Genomic DNA, 18,774 nt, shown 5'->3' on the forward strand with positions numbered 1-18,774 from the left:
CATCCTTTGTTTTTCAAGGAGGCTATCTTTGGAATTACTATAATAACCTCACAAGATTTCTTAGAATTGGGTTACAGCCTACAAACCGCATCTACATTTCATATTTATGCAGATTGCAATATACACATTTTGGAAAGGGGGTTGTATTTTGAGCCACTTTCTTCATCATCTTTTTAATGCTGTTCAGAGTGCCCTAGAAACTAATTTCATTAGCAGAAAAATTGTTTTGTATATGAAAACCCTATCTTGGAGGTGTTTTACCTGTTGGACCAAGACATTAATGACTCAGTAAGATTTCTTGTAGGCACCTGAATGTTATTTCTCTGATGGAGCAAAGTCAGAACAGGGTTGTGTCCAAGAGCAAAGATTAAAAATGACAGAAAATTTCCATACTAGCAGTATGTTGGAACCATGGATGGCCTTACCTGGCTAATTCTATTTTATGTATGCACTGCAACACATTCCATTGGCAAAATTGTAATTTCTTTTTAATTAAAAAACAGTTTTTAAGTTCCCTTTATATTTTTTTTCCTACAAATATTTATGTAAACAGCATAAGCCAACTTCCTAAGTGAAATATATCCCCGGACCAGAGTAGGAAGAGGAACTGGACTTTAGGACTTTTTGGACTTTTATGTATGTGGACATCCTATGCCTTCTTTATATGCAAACAAATAACAGGACTTAATAACTTGTGTCCCTTGTTGCTGAATACACAGGCTAAGCAACATAGGTGACCACAGTGGTTTTTTAAGGGGTTAACGGGTGCGTGGAATGCAACATGGGCTCAGGCTGGAGACTGCCTGACAGGCAGGGTCCAGGCTGGGATGTGCACTGTTCCCAGTCCCTCGATTCTTCTGGAAAAAGAAAAACCTTTACAATAACTGCAGATTTGACTGTTGTATGTCAAAAAAAAAAATAAATAAAAGCAGGTGGTAATCACCTTAACGCCAGTGTGTATCCTCCTGAGGATACCTAGTGTCTAAATGGTGACAGCACGGAGATGTTCCCCTGCTCCGCGACCGGGGGTGGCCGCCGGGGACGCCCCCGTTCGCCAACTCAGCTCGGGAACCAGCAGCAGCACCGACGAACCGACAGCTCCCCTTCCGCCCCGATCTCTGATGCCGCTGCCGGCCTCGCAAGGTAAATCACCTCAGCGGGAGGCGTGCCGCCGTCCTGCCGAAGGCGGGCAGAGCCGCCGGGGGAGTGGGCTCCGCTGCCCTGCTCCCTGCTCCGCTCCCTCAGGCGGGGGCAGCCCGTCGACCCCCTTCCCGGGCTGTGAGGGGGCTGTGGTGGGCTGTGAGGGAGATGCGAAGGGCTGCGAGGGGATAAGAGGAGGCGCTAAGGGGGCTGTGAGAAGGCGCCGGCAGCTCCCCGGATCGGGCCCCGCCGCCTCCCCTCACAGCCCGCAGCTGCGGTCGGCGCGAGGCGACTCGAGGCGCGGCGGCCGTGAAGGCGCCTGCGCGGCTCTCCCCGGGCATGCTCATTAACGGCGAAGGAGCCAAGAAAAAAAAAAAAAAAAAAAAAGGGGAAGGCAAAAAAAAAAAAAAAAAACGGAAAAAAAATCCACCACCCTGACAGCGAGCGGCGGCGCCGCTGACACTGAAAGGAGCAGCTCCGGCAGCGGGTCTGCGCCTGGCCCCGCTTCCCCTCGCACCTCGGGCAGAGCCGCGGCGGGGGGGACCCGGCGCTGCCCCCTCAGCGGGCTGCGGGTGGGGGGCGATGGCAATGAGGATTTACCGCCGGAGAGCGGGACGCGGGCACCGCGCCTAGAGGCGATGGGGGGCGAGAAGCCGTCTGCGGGGCTGAGCATGGGGCGCCGCTGAAAGTTGAGCCCGGTGGCCGCGCTCGGTAAGTTTCAGGCGAGAGGCGGGAGCGGCGCCGCGGGTTCCCCAACTTCGCCTCACGGCGGCGGGGCGGGGAGCCTCAAGGGGTAAGGGGGGGAGTTCGGGGGTGCCGGTTGGGGTCGGTGTGGGTTTGGGGTTGCTTTGGGGTTGGGGCGCGGTGCGGGCGGCGGCTGCTGTCCCCCCCCGGCCGGTGCTGCAGCGGCGGGCGGGGACCGCGGGGCGGCTCCGCTCCGGGCTCGGAGCGCGGGGACGGTTCCTGAGGGCGATGCCGGCGGGGTTGGGCGACCGAGCCCTCCCTCCGAGTATTTCTGGCCGCGACGAAGCCCCGTGGCCGTATTCCGGCTGTGAGCGGGGGATCGGGGACGCCGAGCGCGGCCTTCCCGTGCTGCGGGGACGGAGCCAGGCAGAGCCGTGGGTTGCTCCCGGGGCGCCCCTCCTCAGAGAAAACGGCGGCTCCTTAATAACTTAATCAATTTTTCCCCTCTCTCCGGCACGCATCGAGCAAATCGTCCACGGGGGTTGATGTATTTGCGATCCAGCTCGCTTCCAGGAGCTCCTAACGGCTTGGGTTTACAGGAATCGCCGTGGGTGTTATCTTGCGTGTGTTGTGGCACGATTGTGTTTCAGGGAATGATTAAAAGTTTTCTGAATAACGTGTTCCCGAGGGGTTTGGGGCTGTGAATGGCTGGTCTTTTAGAAGAGGAAGATAACTACAATTAATGCGCTTAAGTACAGATCTTTCCTTTTAAAGAGAGATGTGCGTTCCACTTGCCACGTTTGAGAACATGTAAATGACGCGTATAAATCAAAAAAAAAAAAAAGAAAAAAGAAAAAAAAAGAAAACTTGCTAAAAACATCTCTTAGGAACGTGGGAATGCCAATTCCTCTTTCCTCCTCGGAGCAATCAGGTGTGGAAGCAAATGAATGCATTGTATTGATGGCTATATATAAAAAAGCTATTGAAATGTATTCAGAGTCCTATAAAGGCAGCATCACGTGAGAAAAGATGCAGCAAAGGAACTGTATTATTGCTCATCCGACGTGGTGTTATAATTTGGAATGGTAGTTTTTAAAAGCAGAGAGGGCTTGGTTTTAAAAACAGGCATGGCTCAGCTGCACACACGTGTGCCCACCATCACGCGTGTGCAGAGATGCGCGGCGGCTTTGCTGTGCCTTGTGGTCTTGGGACCAGGTAAGTGCCTACTCTCTTAAAACAGAGGAAGAAAATGCTGAGCCTTGGCATCGATGCTGATTGCAGCAGGCAGGACGTTAGCTCAGCATCACTCGTCAGGTCCAAATGGTATGAATTTGATTTTTAAATGACTGGAATTTGAAAACACTACTTGAAAAATGCAAAAGGAATAATGTCACCTACCTAATTGTTTGCTCAGGGCTTTGATTATGGAAAATCAGTCATCTCCATGTGGTTAGTAATATTTCCCGTTCCCATTTTACAGACTGGGGAACAGTGTGCCCCATCTTGGCATCCCTCAGTGTATCTGCCAGCACCTCACTATGGTTCTAGCGGGGCTTTAAATGCTTTAGCAACTGAATAAGAAACAGGCGATGGCCTGCAATGGAGCTTGAGGCGTTTCTGCTTTCTCGTCTGCCACTTGCTCATCTGGAGTCTGTCTGCTGGCTGTGTTTCGCAGTTTCAACAGAACAGAGCTGATGTTCGGCACTGCACAACTGCAAAAAGCACCAAGTCAGGGCAAGTCCCGCAGCAGGGCTGCATACTGCTGCCCGGGTGGTCCCGTGTCCTGTGCACTTTACAGGGCATTTGGGGCTGAGGGAGGCTGAGAATCTGCATTGGTGTTACCTCACCTGAAATTCACAGGTCTTAAGAACAAGATCTGTTGCAACTACTCTTTATAACTTAGAGAAATACATATATGCATCTATATTCCTATAAAAACTTGAATACGAGTAGTCTGTTTTTTTTTAATGAGAACCTGTCTTTCATTAAACTTTCCAGTAAAATACTGAGGTTACACAAAAACTCAACTGCAGAAAAGTTTACTAAATACTCAGTGCACTAATCTGTACAGGGAAAACAAGTCAGTTTCTATTGTGCTTCCATTTCTGCTTTTCATTTATTCTATGAACAGTGTTTAAAGAGTTCTAAGCTGCAGCTTTGTATTTTTTTTAATAAATTTTCTACGCTACAGATTTGAACTTCAGCCCGTGTATTATTGACAAAAAACTTTCCTTCTGTTGCAGTGATTTGTTTTTATTTTTTTATCTGTATTTTTTAGAAAAAACAAAGATATATGTTGAGTATTGATCTCTTTGGCTGAAACTACTGTGCAAAGCTGTTGTGTTGTTTTCTACTTTCCAATACAAAATTCTTCTCACTTCTGAGTTTTAGAAAGTGAGTGGTGTGTGACATTGGAGGGAAAAGATCCCTTCTGGTTAAACGTTGTCTGAAGCACGCTGAAATTAAAATGACCATTTTGAGTTGTGCTTAGTATTGGCTTCTTGCTTTGGAAGCCTTCAGCCAGCAGTTCTTGTTTTCTGTAGCCTTGATGAGCAATTACTGCACCCTTCCAGTTCAGAGCCTCTGTTAAGTAGATATTGCTGCTTGTTCCAAACCGTAGATGTATTTTTCTGGTTTTCCCATAGCTTGGTGGGGCACTGGGTATATCTATTTCACTGAGTGCACACAGATGTTTGCCAAGGGTTATGAAGAATCCATAAACTCATATTTTTTTTTTTAATTTTTTTTTTAATTTTCTTTTTTTCTGAGGTGTAGCAAAGGCATTTGGGGTCTTAGGTGTGACATTCTGCTGTGGTGTCTGAGTGGATCTCTGTCTTCAACAATTGGCAGTGTTTTGACATGTTTTGAAGAGTTCATGGTTCTGTTACAGAAGTGTTAGTTTTTAAATCTGAAATGGGCGGTGAGCAAGTAGTCCTTCCTGTAGCTTGGTTTCAGGCAGAGGAACAGTTTTTGGAATACAATTTTGGATGATGTTTCCATGCAGTCACTCCTGCATCACTTTGTGCTCTAAGCACTGATTGGTTGAAGCATAATTCGTGTGAATGCCCACAGGCTGAGAGACGATGCTTGGGTTGCAGGGGAGGCTGCTGCATATCAAAGTGACCTCTAAAGAAGCATCTACTGAAAGAGAGGTCTCCTGTGGTTTGAGTAGCCCTTAATGGACTACTGACTGCAGTGTGTGCATGTGCCTGGTCTGCCAAAGACCTCAGAGTTGGGTCACCTTAACTGCAGACACTGAGAGTTGGGCAATTGGGTGGTGAAGATCTTTGGGTGGCGTCCGTGAGCATTGACTTCACTTTGAGTAATGTGTCGCTAACTTGACCAGTCCTTCTAAGGGTGCTGCGATTAAATGCTACCATTACTTTAGTTTTTCTCCTGCTAAATCAAGTTATTAATTATTCTAAACCCAACTTCCCAAGTTTCTCTCATTTCTGTGGTAACAGGTGATGGGTGGGCAGTTGTTGGATCCAAACTGAGCTGTGCTCCCCTGCCTGGTTTGGGGCTTATTTTGCACGGACGGCGCAAGGCAGCAGCTGGAGCAGGGGCTGTCCTGGGAAGGCATGGGGCAGAGGAGGTGTTGTTCATCATGGGCTTCCCAGTGGCCAGGTAGAAGCCTTCCTGCTGCTTCCTGGAGACGTCAACAGCAGCAGTTTCTTGCTCCTCATAAACACATACCTTCTTTCAGTCTGTCCTACACCCATGTAGCACCAGCTGCAGGGCCTTTTCTACCTCTTGCAGATCATGCTGCCTTCCTGTAGATAGGTGCTCCTGGTGCTTCTTTCACCAGCTGCTTCCTTGCTCCCAACCAGTGCTGAGTAGGGGGAAAGTCAGAAAACACACCAGAGGCATTTTCCTGATCCTTTTCAGGTTCCTCCTACTCCAACTTCTGCACAGTGCTTATCCGTTCCTGTTCAGATTTGTTTTGTTCAATGTGTTTTATCATCACAAAATTCTGATCCCTTCTGTCTCAGAACTCGGCTCACAGCTCTAGTTTTTCCATAAATACTTGACATGGTTTCTAAACCATAACCACCGAATATCCCTCACCTGTATGCCCGTGCTACAGAGGCACCTATGACCTTACTTTAATTTCTTTTCATTTTGCTCAATTGCTTCTCCAGCTCTTTTCTCACAGCTTCCACTTTACCCAAAATCTCGTTAGCTCTTCTGCAGAGCTCTGTATCATCTTGTCTAGCCCTGCTAGTCTTTCATGAAGTTCAGCAAATTGAAATCCACGCAGTTCCACTTCCAGCTGTTTTCTTCACAATTTTGATCTTACCCATGGACAGCCTGGTGTTGTTTCTTCTTCATTCTCCTTTTAATTGAAGTGACCAATTAGTTACAGAACAAAAGCCCTGTAGTCAAAGTAATAGTCAAATCCTGGATCTTTCCTCTTCTAGGACAAGATGGGTTTTAGAGCATATAGGCTAGCTGCTATTCTTGGCAAAGATGACCTTTTTGGTTTTTGCACAGAACAGAATTTTTGTCATTACTGAAGTTTTTAGGTACATGGGAACTCTCAGGGATACAGCAAATCTTCTGAAGTTATTCAGCGTATTGTTGTAAAAGATGCCTCTGGCATTTGGCCGATAATGTGGTGTTTATGAAGGGCTCCTTATCTGCGCAGTGTGTTTTCGTGCCTGCTTGCTAGTGTGGGAGAGCCAACCTCTCTTACAGTGCAATTACTGCGTTATAACGCTTGGGCTTGTGTCAGCCCATTAGCTGTACTCCAGATCTCCATAACTTCCACAGATTTCAATAAATCGTAGTCAACATGGACCTAACATCTTCGATGTGTGAAAGAGTAAAGGTTAGTAGTAGCAACTATTTTGGGTATTAAAAATGCCCAAAGATGGCAGATGAGGGTGGGAGCTTTACCTTTACCGCTGGCTGCTGTTTGGAGCATTAATAGTTCGGTGGTGCTTATTATCAAAAGCATTAGGTGAGAGGTGTAAAGAGGCACATGTCCACAGAGTACTGGTGAAGTTGTACCAAGTGGTGCAGCTGAGGATCTGATCGCAATGTGCTTGCCTAATTAATAGCTTGAGCAGGGAGCAAGAGGAAAGGGATGAGATGGCTTTCATCGGAGCTTCTGTAAATGCAGATGGATAGCCATCATTTCTGTGACGTGCTGTGCTGTTTCACTGGGGATCCAGAGCGGATTCTTACCTCTGCAGACATACTGGAGGGAAGAGTTAATGTGGACATAATTCAACCATAATTCAATTGCGCAACCTTTTAGCGTTTCATTAGCACACTTTATTTAAAGTTACACCGTCTTTCTTTGGAACTGTTGGATTAAATTGGCTGCTTAGATTAAGCGACTTTAAGTCTATAAAGCACGATAATTCTACTTATGGTCAGCAACTTTAGCAATCACCATAAAATATACCAATTGTTTTAATTTCAACAGACTAAGTTGTCAGTTGATAAGTAGTCAATAGTAAGAAGAAATTGCCTTTTAATGTTCCTCATATTCAGTTTGTAATATTTTTGTAGTTGATTACGAGTTAGAAAATTGAATTTTGGAGTCACAAAGCATATGTGAGCTATATTGAGCTACTCTGAGCAATTCATACTAAGCTTTCTAGAGTATCAGCTACAGACCAGGAGAAATTGTTTTATATGTTGATGTTTCCATTCCTGAATGCAAGCCTGTAAAGTATGCAAGAGATGACCGTAAATTACTGTACTGCTATTTTGAGCCTTCATTTAGATAATATATCAACAAGGTCAGTGCTGTTAGCAATTGAGTTATGTTGGGTTTCTTATTTTTTATTTATTTGTTGTTCGTTTGTTTTTTTCTTACTTTGCTTGGCAATTTGCTTTTTTTATGGTAAGCATAGAAGCTATAGGTTGTTTTTGTGTTTGTTTTGGTTGTCTTTTTTCTTGATAAAAACAAGTGGTATAAAACAAGACTTATCTTAAGCACTTAACTCCAGGTCAGAGAAATAACTGTCCAGTGCATATGGTAAAACTTAGGGTAAATGTTCTGTTTTCTCTTTTTTTTTTTTCTTCCTTCTTCTTCCTCTTCCTCTTCTTCCTGTGTTTCTGTTGTTGTTTTTGTGTGGAGGAGGATCTGGCATCCTATGTCCAATGCCAGTTCTTTATGTGAAAATTGAGAATAGAACCCAAAGCAGGAATGATTTGAAGTTTATTTCATGAACAAATTAAGAAAATAAAAAAATTGGGACGTTTGGTGGTGATGTAAAATGAAAAACTAGAAAAGTTTCAAAAGCATTTTTATTTTTTTTCTTGGCCAATATCTAAAGAAGTAATGTCTTTTTGTAAATATATATATATATATAATAAAAAATACCAAATTGTGTCAGAATTTACCAAGAGGTTTTTATCAGTACCAAATTGCAGAATTCGGTGCTGGGACCATTCAGTGATGCAGCTGCCCAGCTCAACCAGCCAGCCCGAGGTTGTGATGGAACACAATACAGCTTCAGAATGAATCTCCTAGGTATTAGGAAGCGTGTTTTATTCTTAGTACAAACTGTATTTACTGCCTTTAGCTGTGTGTACAGGAGCCATCACCACACCTAATGCATGGTAGCCTGGTGTGGTAATCTAATGGAACTGCAGCAAGCGGTAGCTAGTAAATCAGCATCCCAACCACTGCCCTCAAGTAAATGGTTCTGTGCTTCTTGGGACCTCAGCAACTGAAGCCAATCACAGAAGACTTGGGAAGTGGATTTATTATAATCCTAAAAATATTTTTAATGGCTTAGTTATTGCTTTGAAATTGTTGGTCATAATATTAGAAAAAAAAAGAAAAAGCCAGTGCTTCTGTATGTGATATTATTTATTTTCACTGTAGTACTGAATCATTGAGAGAGTTTTGTTTCATGTTTTATGTTTAGTTGTTTCCATTTGCGATATTGACATGTAGGACCAGTAGTGGAAACCAACTTTGTTTTCGTGAAGCCAAACAGACTTTTAATACAGTTTTGCTTTCTTGCTAAAGCCAGAATCACAGTCCCACTGATTTGAATTACAGGGTTTTTTGCATTTGAAATTAGTGAAAATGGGATAAAGACAGACTGCAGTTCAGGAAAGACTGGTGTAAGCAATTTTACACATAGTAGTCACCGTCGCCAGGTGGCAAAGACACTGGGCATGGAAACACTTTCGCAGCTCCAGCGGGGCAGGGAGAGGAGATGCAGCCAGGCTTTGCCTCATCTCTGAGCCCTGTCAGCAGCTTCCCATTCCTGGCATTTGTGTGCTCCTCTCTTAGCAAATTCTGGCCTTGCTCTATTACACGCTGCACGTGCAAAAGCCATGCAGGGCTTACCAGTACAGGCCACGATGTAAAAACTGGTCAATTTGAGCCCTTTGTGTTGATTCCAGTGTTTGACTACAGCCTGCTCTACTGAGTGAGAAGGAAAAGAAAGGTTGTTGTCTGAAAAACTGGAATGTTTTGCTTGAGAAATCGTGTTGAAGATGAGACTTGCAATGGCTTTGGCTAAGGAATAGAATATTACGTTTTGAATTTGGGGGGATTTTTATTGTGTAGGGTCAATTAGAATCCTAGGTGTGCTCACCTTAAATTAACTTTGTTGTTCCCTAACAGAGGTTGATTTGTAGTACACCCATCTCAAAACAATGTCGCTGATTCTGAAGTCCATCACTCACTACCAGTGCTGTGCTTATGTTGGGTATGATACGCGTTTGTAGTTGACTAAATAGAGATCCCTCTGCAGAACAGGCTGGTGGGACTCTAGCTTCAATCTCAGCAGTACTTGAGCCAAATCACTTGAGTCAGTGATTCTGCAGTGCTGTGGGATAAGCCAGCCGCTGGCATGTCAGCCTCTCTGGTAGCTCCACCAGACCAGGGCAGCGTTACTGAGTGCCTTTACACCTTCACCGTGCTGGGATGCCGCTCACCAAGAGCTCCATCTTGGGTTTCCTAGGTAGAGAGCTATTCTGAATGGTCAAAAGTCTCATTGAAGCACTGGTAAGTGGCACATTCAAAGTTATTAAAAACAGTTAAAAGTTAAAACAGTTAACACAGTTAACTGTTAACACAGTTAAAACACAGTTAAAAGTTAAACAGTTAACAGTTAAAAACAGAGATGGGCTTTGTCCCCCCCAGTGCAAATAAAAGTGCAAAGTGTAAATGGGTCTCCATGAATAAAATAAGAGGGAAATTATGTTAAATGGTTCTTCTACCAGAAGGAAAATAAGATTTTCATGCCGCTTAAGTAAAACAGAGAGGCTTTTTAAGGTCCTAGTCATGTTCCAATCTTAGCACCTTGGCTAAGTCTGTTCTTGAGAATTTTCCATTGCATTTTATGATGAGAGACTGTATGCTTCAATTAAGACATTTCAATACTACATAAATATTAGTCCTTTTAAAATATACATACATCTTTACTGGTAGGCTTACAAAGCTAGTTCATGTGGATAAAGCTAATGTCTGCTATCACAGACAAACTTTGGAAAAACTCTATTTTTATTTGTTGATGTTTTGGCCTCTGTTTATTGACAGGTATTTGCTTGAAAGCTCTTATCCAACTTAAAATTTGGTTTAATATAATGTGGAAATCTTTGTGTATAAATTATGGCTGCAGTTGGCATTCTGTAGCACAGTAATGTCACCAGTATTTACACTTGACAGAAGATGTAATTTAGATGCTCCTCTGCTTTTGAAATAGCTTGTAGGTGTTACGTGTTCAGTTAATTCACTGCATTAAATGCCATTGGTTTTACCTTAATATATCTTTAATAAATTTAAAAACCTGTTTGAGAAACAAAAAAAACAGCAGAAATGTAACGTTAGTGGAAATTGAAATATTAATATCAATGATACAAGGTTAATTAAATGTCAGGAAAAAATACTATCCAAAGGATGAAAAATGCTAACTCCTTTCTTGTAACTTGTGTGTTGAGAGCAATTTCAAGGTATTTAAAAAGCTGAAATGAGTTCTAAAATGGTGGGGGAAATGCATCCTAGAATGTAGTTTGTAACTTAACTGTTAGCGTTATATTTGAGTAGGAAATCTAAAGCACTTTCCTGAATAATAATGAAATAAGGCATAGAAATTAATCTCCATAAAAAGTTCCCTGGGGGAAAAAATGACAGACGACTTTGTGACGAGTGTTCTGCTGTGCAAGAAGACACGACATTTCTCGTCTTCATGTGGCTGAGCAGTCCTTATTTTCTTGCCTGAAGTAAGTTTTCCTTTTCCTTTCTTGAGTCAAGCAGGATTGCCCTTCTGCACAGAATGGGCTTGTTAGTTGGGTGCTGTTCTTTCCAGCCTTGCTAGATCCTGACTGCATGTCAGTACCTTACCAGTGTTTTCAGTGTTTCCCTGCTAAAGCTCCAGTTAGATTGAAAGAATAAATTGTTTTCTGCCAAATTTGCTCACCAATAGCACTAAAACCTTGTCTGTTCTTGATTTTGAAGCTTCTAGATTGAACTGAACTTGTTTCCATTTTCTCTTGAGCAGAACAAAATCAGCACAAATGTGATGTTTAGATTTAATGGCTGGGAATGAGGTTGGAGTGTTGTGGAAGGGAACTGAGATGTAGAAGATGTTTCTGTGTTCTGAATTATTTGAATGTTGGATTTCTGGAGTTTGAGTGAGAAGTGAAAGGAGCAGCTTCTCAAGCCCCATCACGTGTTCCCCATGTAGCACTTTGGGCTTTTAGCTGTATAGCCTTACCTATAGCCTGATGTTTGGATATTCAGCAGTACTGGTAGTATTGTACATGTGTGTATGTACACGTGCTGTTACATTAATCTGAGGCCTTAAGCTCAAATTTATGAGAATAATCCAATACAAAAGTGATTTTATATCAGAATTCTCATAAGGTGCATACTACAAGGTAGACATCTGTGTCACTGATGTTAAAATTTTCTTGAGGTTTTCAGCACCCAGAATTTTTTACAGACTTCTGGCTGCGTTGTATTTTATCGTTAGTTGTTCCTCCAGTGCTCTAAGTCATCAAGGCAGTACAAACAGGGGCCTTGAAGTGTTAGTCATTCCAGTCCCATTCTTCATGAGTAACTGTTGACATTTCAGTGAACATCATCGTGCTGGATGCTAGATGTACTGTCTCTATTGTTATCAGATGGAGACAAGTTATGTTCTCATGTTTAAAAGAAATTACTTGAGGTCAAATGCAGGAATGATGCAAGAGAAATGGGTATTGCCCACTCCTCCTCCTCCTCCACATGTGCTTTTTTGTGGATAAGTAAAGGGCTTTAAATGTTTCAAACAAACAAACAAACAAACAAAAACCAACAACTAACCAAGAAAAAAAACAAACGTGAGCAAATGTTTGCAAGCTTTTATTTCATCATAACAATAGCTGTGTGAATACAGGGTGAACTAGTATCTGGGGTAATGACCAAGAATACGACTGTCAGCCAGCCAGAGAAGCCTGGCACCTTTATTGGAGCTTAAAATGTTAAACCTTGTTAATTTGGACCATACAGGAACCCTTCCTGCATATGTAATGTAGTACTAATCTGTTACCGTAAAAAGGCAGGACATTATGAAGTATAAACAATTGTAGTGCGAAATGACGGTGGACTCCATATCAGAACATGGAAAGGAGCAGTAAATCTAAACCATGAGTTCATATTTTAGTAATGTTTTTACCTTATTGATTGGAAATGCAGTGTAAATAAGAGTCACACATTTTAGGTTAGCAGATCTTCATTGCTCATCATCTTGCTGATCAATGGCCTAATTTAGGAAGAATAAAATATGTCTCTGACATCTGTTTAAAATAGATTGCTTAAATACTGTGTGTTCAGCTTTTTTGTTTTGCTTTGCCTTTTTAACGGTGGGGATTACCGTGCACCTAAGGGATAAGTGTAGAGCTGCAGATTAAATCAGAAATGTAATGTAAATGCATCAAAGCATTCTGCAAGCATAAGCACCATATCAGTTAAAAATATTGCATTAGAAGAATATTAGGGATCTGGCTTGTACTCCCGAATGAAGTCACTGAGGACCTAATGTTCTGTACGAAGGGGCACGGCAGTTCTACCAGGGTACCCCAGTAGCTGTCTTTCTTTTTTATTATTATTTTTGTTGTACATTTGTACTTTCTACATGTGAAAATGAAGATGGTAGCTTTCAGGAAGAGTTTTAAATCAGGTCTGAATGCTTTTTTTTTTTGGCACTGTGTACCACTAACAGTATATATTCAAAATAAAAAGCCTCAATGAAATAACACTCCTCTTCTGCATATGATAGTACTTTATGAAAAATCTACAGTGGCCCTTTCTCCTAAGTGTTTGTAACGTCAAAAAAAAAAAAAAAAAAAAAAAGCAAGGGAAATAAAAGGGAAATAACAGGTGAGATTTAAGGAGTGAAAATCATGGGACACAAAGGGAAAATGCTCGTAGAAGAGTGTTATTGCTTGCTGTCTGTCCTCTGAAACCACCTCCTGTTTTTATTTGTGAGAAGAGCTGAGGGCTCAGGTTGAGCATCAGTTAGAGGAGCCTAGGGGAGAAAGGAGCAGTGAGAAACAGACTAGAAGGGAAGGAAATCAGCTGCATTTGTAGGCCTGTGCAAAAGCAAAGATGCTTAAGGTGATCTGAAAACAGCACAGAAGGAAGAGGAGAGGTGAGGTGGAGCTGAGGAGTGTGGCAGCAGAGCTGGAGCAGTAGAAAGGGCGGGTGGCTTTGGCTGCTGTGTTCCAGATGGGCTGCAGCAGGCAGATCCGTGCTGCCTGTTTCCTGATGTCACTTGATAGAAAAGTGCTTTTGGCAGATGTGAACAATTCCAAATTTGCCTTGACTGATGTAATCAAACGCTGAACTGCTTGTTTGCAGTGACATGTATGCGCGCTTCCACTAGCTCTGAGTTTGGGTAACAGCGTGATCTATAATTTTTTGTGTATTTTCTGTGTCTGTGAAAGCTAATGGAAAGATTCGTGGCAACAGTGTCAGTGACATCCACAAACTCGACAGCTTTTTTTGGAACTAGCATTAAATTGAAATATACATTGATAAATCAACTGTGATTTGCTCCAGCTGGAGTTTTGCTGGTCTTTGTTCTCTTCTTTAGGTGGCTTCATTTTGTCTTGGATTCTAAATTTGAGTTTCAGTGTCACAAATTCTCACCATTTTAAACAACTTTTTTTTGCTCTTAGAAGTGCTATGAAACTTGAAGACGAAAGGGGAAGTGGAAGGCATTTTTCTATTTTGTTTACTGGAACATCATTACTTACGGGTACATGTGCGTATTTTGTAAGAGGACTGCTAATAACTTCCAGTCTAGTAGCTAGGTAGGTAGGAAAGTAATTCCAGTTTTTCACAACAAATGAGAGCAATTTCCTTGAGCTGATGGCTCACTTGTGTGTTCTGGTGAGGGTTGTTTTCTGTCATAGAGGGCTTGAGATTTCCCAAGGCGCTTTGCAACTGTTGTCTTCTGTTAGAGTAAAAACTACAAAGGTATGTTGTACAATCTATCCATCATCAGCTGAGATTGCTGTGATTTTTAAGGGAAAAACTACATTTTGTTAAGTGCAGGAGTTCTGTTTGTTTTAAATGAAGTGTGACCTGCTTCACAGATTTCATATGAAGAGTATGAGGGAGTCTGAAGGAGGAGAGCAAATCTCTTACCAATGTTCTGCATTGTTATTTGGAGCATGAGTTCAAGACTAAACGATGATATTCCTCAGAAAATATATAGATATACTAATGGGAATCCTATAAGTGACAAAGTTGGAAATAATTAAAAGTGGAAATGGTATTTTACAAATAGAGAGAGTGCTACAGTCCATGTCTGTTCATACTAGAAACTGATACCCAGAAACCACTTCAGTACTCATTTCCTACAGTGACAAAGAATGGGATCAATTCAAGACTATCATGCCTTGAATCTACAGGCAGCTCATGATAATTAAAAGTAAACCTTAAAGTTCGTCTCTCAGTTCGTCTCTGTTGCCTCGCCTGGGGGTCAGAAATGTCTTTACTGTCTTCAGATCTTGGCACTGGAAGACTTAAGTGGAATCACTCCTATTAACAGAAGTTGTTTATTTGCATTTGAGCAAAATGCCCTTCCAAAGCACAAGTGATTAGTGTTGCAGCATAAAAGGGCTGTGGGATGAGAAGGCTGTTAATAGATGAGAAGATGGCTCTGTGCACCATGAAGAAGACTATGACTACAGGAAATTCAAATCAAAATGCTTTAGGACATAATTGTGTAGCATGCAAACTTTTAAAAGGTTATTTCCATAAACTGTTAACAAAGCTTGTCTTCTATTATGGTTTCAGCTATTAGGAACAAAAAAACTTAATATGGTGTCTGCTTTGTCTGCAGAGCAAAGCAGGAGCTCTGCTCCTCCCTGTTATCCTGGGAGCTGAACATGCTGGTACATTCGAGTTAAAATACGGGGTAGGAACAGATTCTGAGGTGGCAGGGTTGTAAAGCATCACATGGAGTCTTTGCTTATAAACAGAGCAAAAGAAACATATAAATGCTTTGTTGAAGCCTGAAGCTCTTGGGACAACTTGTGAACCTTTGCAAGGAGATTGGGACGGTGGAAGTAGTTTTAGGACCAGAGACCCGCAGTACCAAACAGGCGTCCAGTTCTGCATTTGTAGTCATGACTGAAAGACTGAAGAGATCCCTTTTAATTCTTTCCTCTGACAATTTCCCAAATAGCTTTGAACTGATGAACTGATGAAATTCTTTGCTCCAGGGAAACAAACAGTTTTACATGGGTAGGGGGATAAAATTAGGGTCAGATGTAGGGTTTGCCATACCAGATCAAAAAAGTAGATGATCTAGTTCAGTGTGGTGCTTCCTGACTGCAGTTATCTGACATGGTCATTGAAACTGAAACACAAGAAATGGCTGGAAAAGCAGATGGAGTATGCTGCTCTATGGAAATGAAAATCTTAACAATGCTGCTTGTAGAACCAGGCTCTGGACTCGATATGTCTATATGAACTCTTATGTCCTTTAAGGTATATGAATTTGTATTTGTGTGTGATGGTGACATGTTACAGTGGATCTCTTCCAAGTTCCTATAGGTCCTCAGGCAATCGTTTTTGTAAATCAGGATTGGGGCGGGGGTGGTTGTTTTACCTACTGCTGGGTTGACTGCAGAGGCAGACACACCAGGGCTCTATTTAATGGGGTGCCCTGTTGTTAATAGACCTCTGCTCTGAACAAGCACGTATTTATAAAATATAAATACATGCATTTAAAGAACATACCCTTAAATAAACAACCATGTATTTAAATGATAAATCCAAGTATAGATATAATTGGCTAAAGACTATAATTCCCTCAGAGATTTTTTTTTTAACAAATGGTGTTTGAGATGACAATTGTCAGTTTGAATTCCAGATACTGTAGATATTTGCCCGGAATTTTATCTCACTGAAAAATTAATTAAAAGCAGTTCATTCTCCTTTATATAGACAAAAGAATTTCAGTGGATGTCAGAAAAAAAAGTGTTTTCATAGTAAAAGGTTGAAAGCTGTTTGTATGATGAGTGAAGGGAACTTAGCAACGAGTGGTTTTGAACATTTATAAAACAAACAAATAAATAAGAAAGACGTGAGGAGGTTGGTTGCTGCAGTACAATTTCATCTTCTCTTCAAGTTGCCTGATAGAACTGAAGCTGCAGTTGGTAATGATAAGGTGACTGACTGGCATTTAAAGCCCCTTTTCTAAGGGAATTTTAAAGGTAAGACTTATCTGTGTAGTTCTTGAGGCAGTAGACTTTCAACTTTTTATTCTAACATAAAAGAATGTCAATATATTTTTCAGGTTTGGATAAGAGAGAAAAAATATGTATTGAGCCTTCAGGAACAGAGTAGTAACTTGTCTGGGAGGTACACCAGGCAAATAGCCCTAACTTCTGCAGGCTTTTGATTTTACATGATGTGCAGCAGCATACTGCAGCTCACAGACCTCACGTCTATGTAAATTAAAATATATATATATATATATTAAAAAAATGCCAGAGAACTTCTGCTCTTTGTTTTGAGGGTCACTGACACTACTCCCATTGTTCTTCTTGAGCACCTAGTATTTAGCATGCAACACAGAAAATACTTTTTATGTTAAGCAGAGGAACTATCCAGCAGGAAGTGCTGTTACGTACTTGTGCCATCATCACCAGAATTTGCTGCTGTTTCAACACACAATATCTAGACTGTTTCACAATTATTCATGCAGTTAATTTTAAAAGCATGTATCGCTGATTCTTTGCTTTGTGCATTTCTAGGATTTGCAGCCCTGAGGGTTGCCCAGCTACCTCTGCCTCTGTGTTTTGCAAGCCTTCCCTCAACCTGTCTGCTCCTTTGCTCTGTCTTGTTTCGTCTTCAAGCCCTTCTGTTCAACTTCAGTGTGAGCCCTCTTGTGTGGCAAGTGCCTCTTAACACTTGTGTGGCATGGAGCAGGGGTGGTAAGCAGTGCACTGTCGTAAGGCCCGTCTCTGAAGCATCACGTCTGCAAAGCCACTACATTTTCTGTTTCTAATCTACTCTGTAATGGCTGCGTTATGGTTCTTGAAGCCAATTTCAACGGCGAACCTCAATTTTATCTGGGGAAAGGGAGGACATGGGAGGAAATCCTACTGAGTATACATATTGCTATGCTGGACCCTGACATTTATTTTTCCTCCTTTTTGTTGTTTTGATACCAGCGTATTCTAAGACTGCCGATAGGCTTTGTTGTGTTGCAGGGTCTGGTGCTGTTATTTCTCATCTTAAAATGAAAGGGACTGTATGGGTATCATAAAGGCAGTTTAGGGCTGATCTTGTGGTCTTTCTGCTGGAACTGCAAAACTCCCGTTAGGGATTGTGTGGTAACTACTTACTCATGCATTAACATTTGAAACTAGGTTAGTAATTATTTAACCACTAAATAGCTTCAACTTGTATGGAGGAATATTCTAAATGATTGTTACGCTGTTATACTCATGAACACAGGAAGGCATGTGGAAGGAACAATTTCAGTCCCACGCTACTGATTGTGAGTAGCAGGTCTTGCTCAAGGTTTGTCCTCCTCCATCTTGTTAGTCAGTTTTTTTTTCCTTTAATTTCTATACTTCTTTCCATAGTTGTCCACCTATTTGACTTCTCTGTATTGCTATATTGTTACTCCTAAAATTTCACTAGCATTTTTCACTTGTGCTATTATATCTGTCTTTGCAGCTTTGCAAAGCTGGACTTTTGGGCTATCTTGTATGCTTCCCCCCATGATGTTCTAGTCACTGTATGGATCAGTTTGAGCAAGAGGCTCTCTGCAACAGGAAGGAAGGTTATTGACACTTTGCAATGGAATACAGCAAACATCCTTGGAATCCTATATTGAATATTTGTGGAAAAACAATATATACCATATTATTTGTGATTTGCCTTTTCTGGCACTTGTGTGGCACTCTTCTGGCACTTTCTGCTTTGGCAGGGGGGTTGGACCTGATGATCTTTCGAGGTCCCTTCCAACCCCTACAAGTCCGTGATTCTGTTAGTATTTGCAAATCTTGTAGACGGAATTCCTTTTTTGTCTTTATTTTAATCGCTATTTATTATAGAGCTGTGTTGCTTTATTAACAGTAATATTTTGCATTTCCATTGATGGCAACTTTTCTTTGACAAGCTTAGTGTTCTTTACAAATGCTAGATAGCTGTTGAATTCTAGCTCAGAATTTGAATTGTGTGCCAGTCATGTTGTTACGTGCAAGTTGTTCTGGAGAGGCTACGGGACCCAAAGGTTAATGGGAATTAGGCACTTGCATGCCTTAAAAATAATCTGTCTTTAAATATTTTGTTCAAGAATTTCTGAGAAGTTAGGGGAAGGCTCTGAATATAGCTCTTACATTTCTCATCATGGGCTAACTCCTGTTCACAAGATGGTTTCACAGAGGAAGACCAGTCTGTCAAACTCCTTCCTTGTTTTTTCCTAGGCCGTAATTAACTTTGTAGTTCAGTATTCAAAC

At 41.8% G+C, this 18,774-nt stretch overlaps 1 protein-coding gene across 1 annotated transcript in view; it reads left to right on the top strand.

Moving 5' to 3' along the window:
* Positions 1 to 1,598: 1,598 nt before the first annotated feature.
* Positions 1,599 to 18,774, top strand: part of TENM1 (teneurin transmembrane protein 1) — a 328,347-nt gene continuing 311,171 nt past the window's right edge. The window contains exon 1 of the mRNA XM_082770995.1: positions 1,599 to 1,851. The gene's annotated coding sequence lies outside the window, so the exon portion shown is untranslated. The remainder of the gene's footprint in view (positions 1,852 to 18,774) is intronic.

This window comes from Aythya marila, assembly GCF_965140915.1.
Source record: "Aythya marila genome assembly, chromosome: 13".
NCBI classification, from domain to species: domain Eukaryota; kingdom Metazoa; phylum Chordata; class Aves; order Anseriformes; family Anatidae; genus Aythya; species Aythya marila.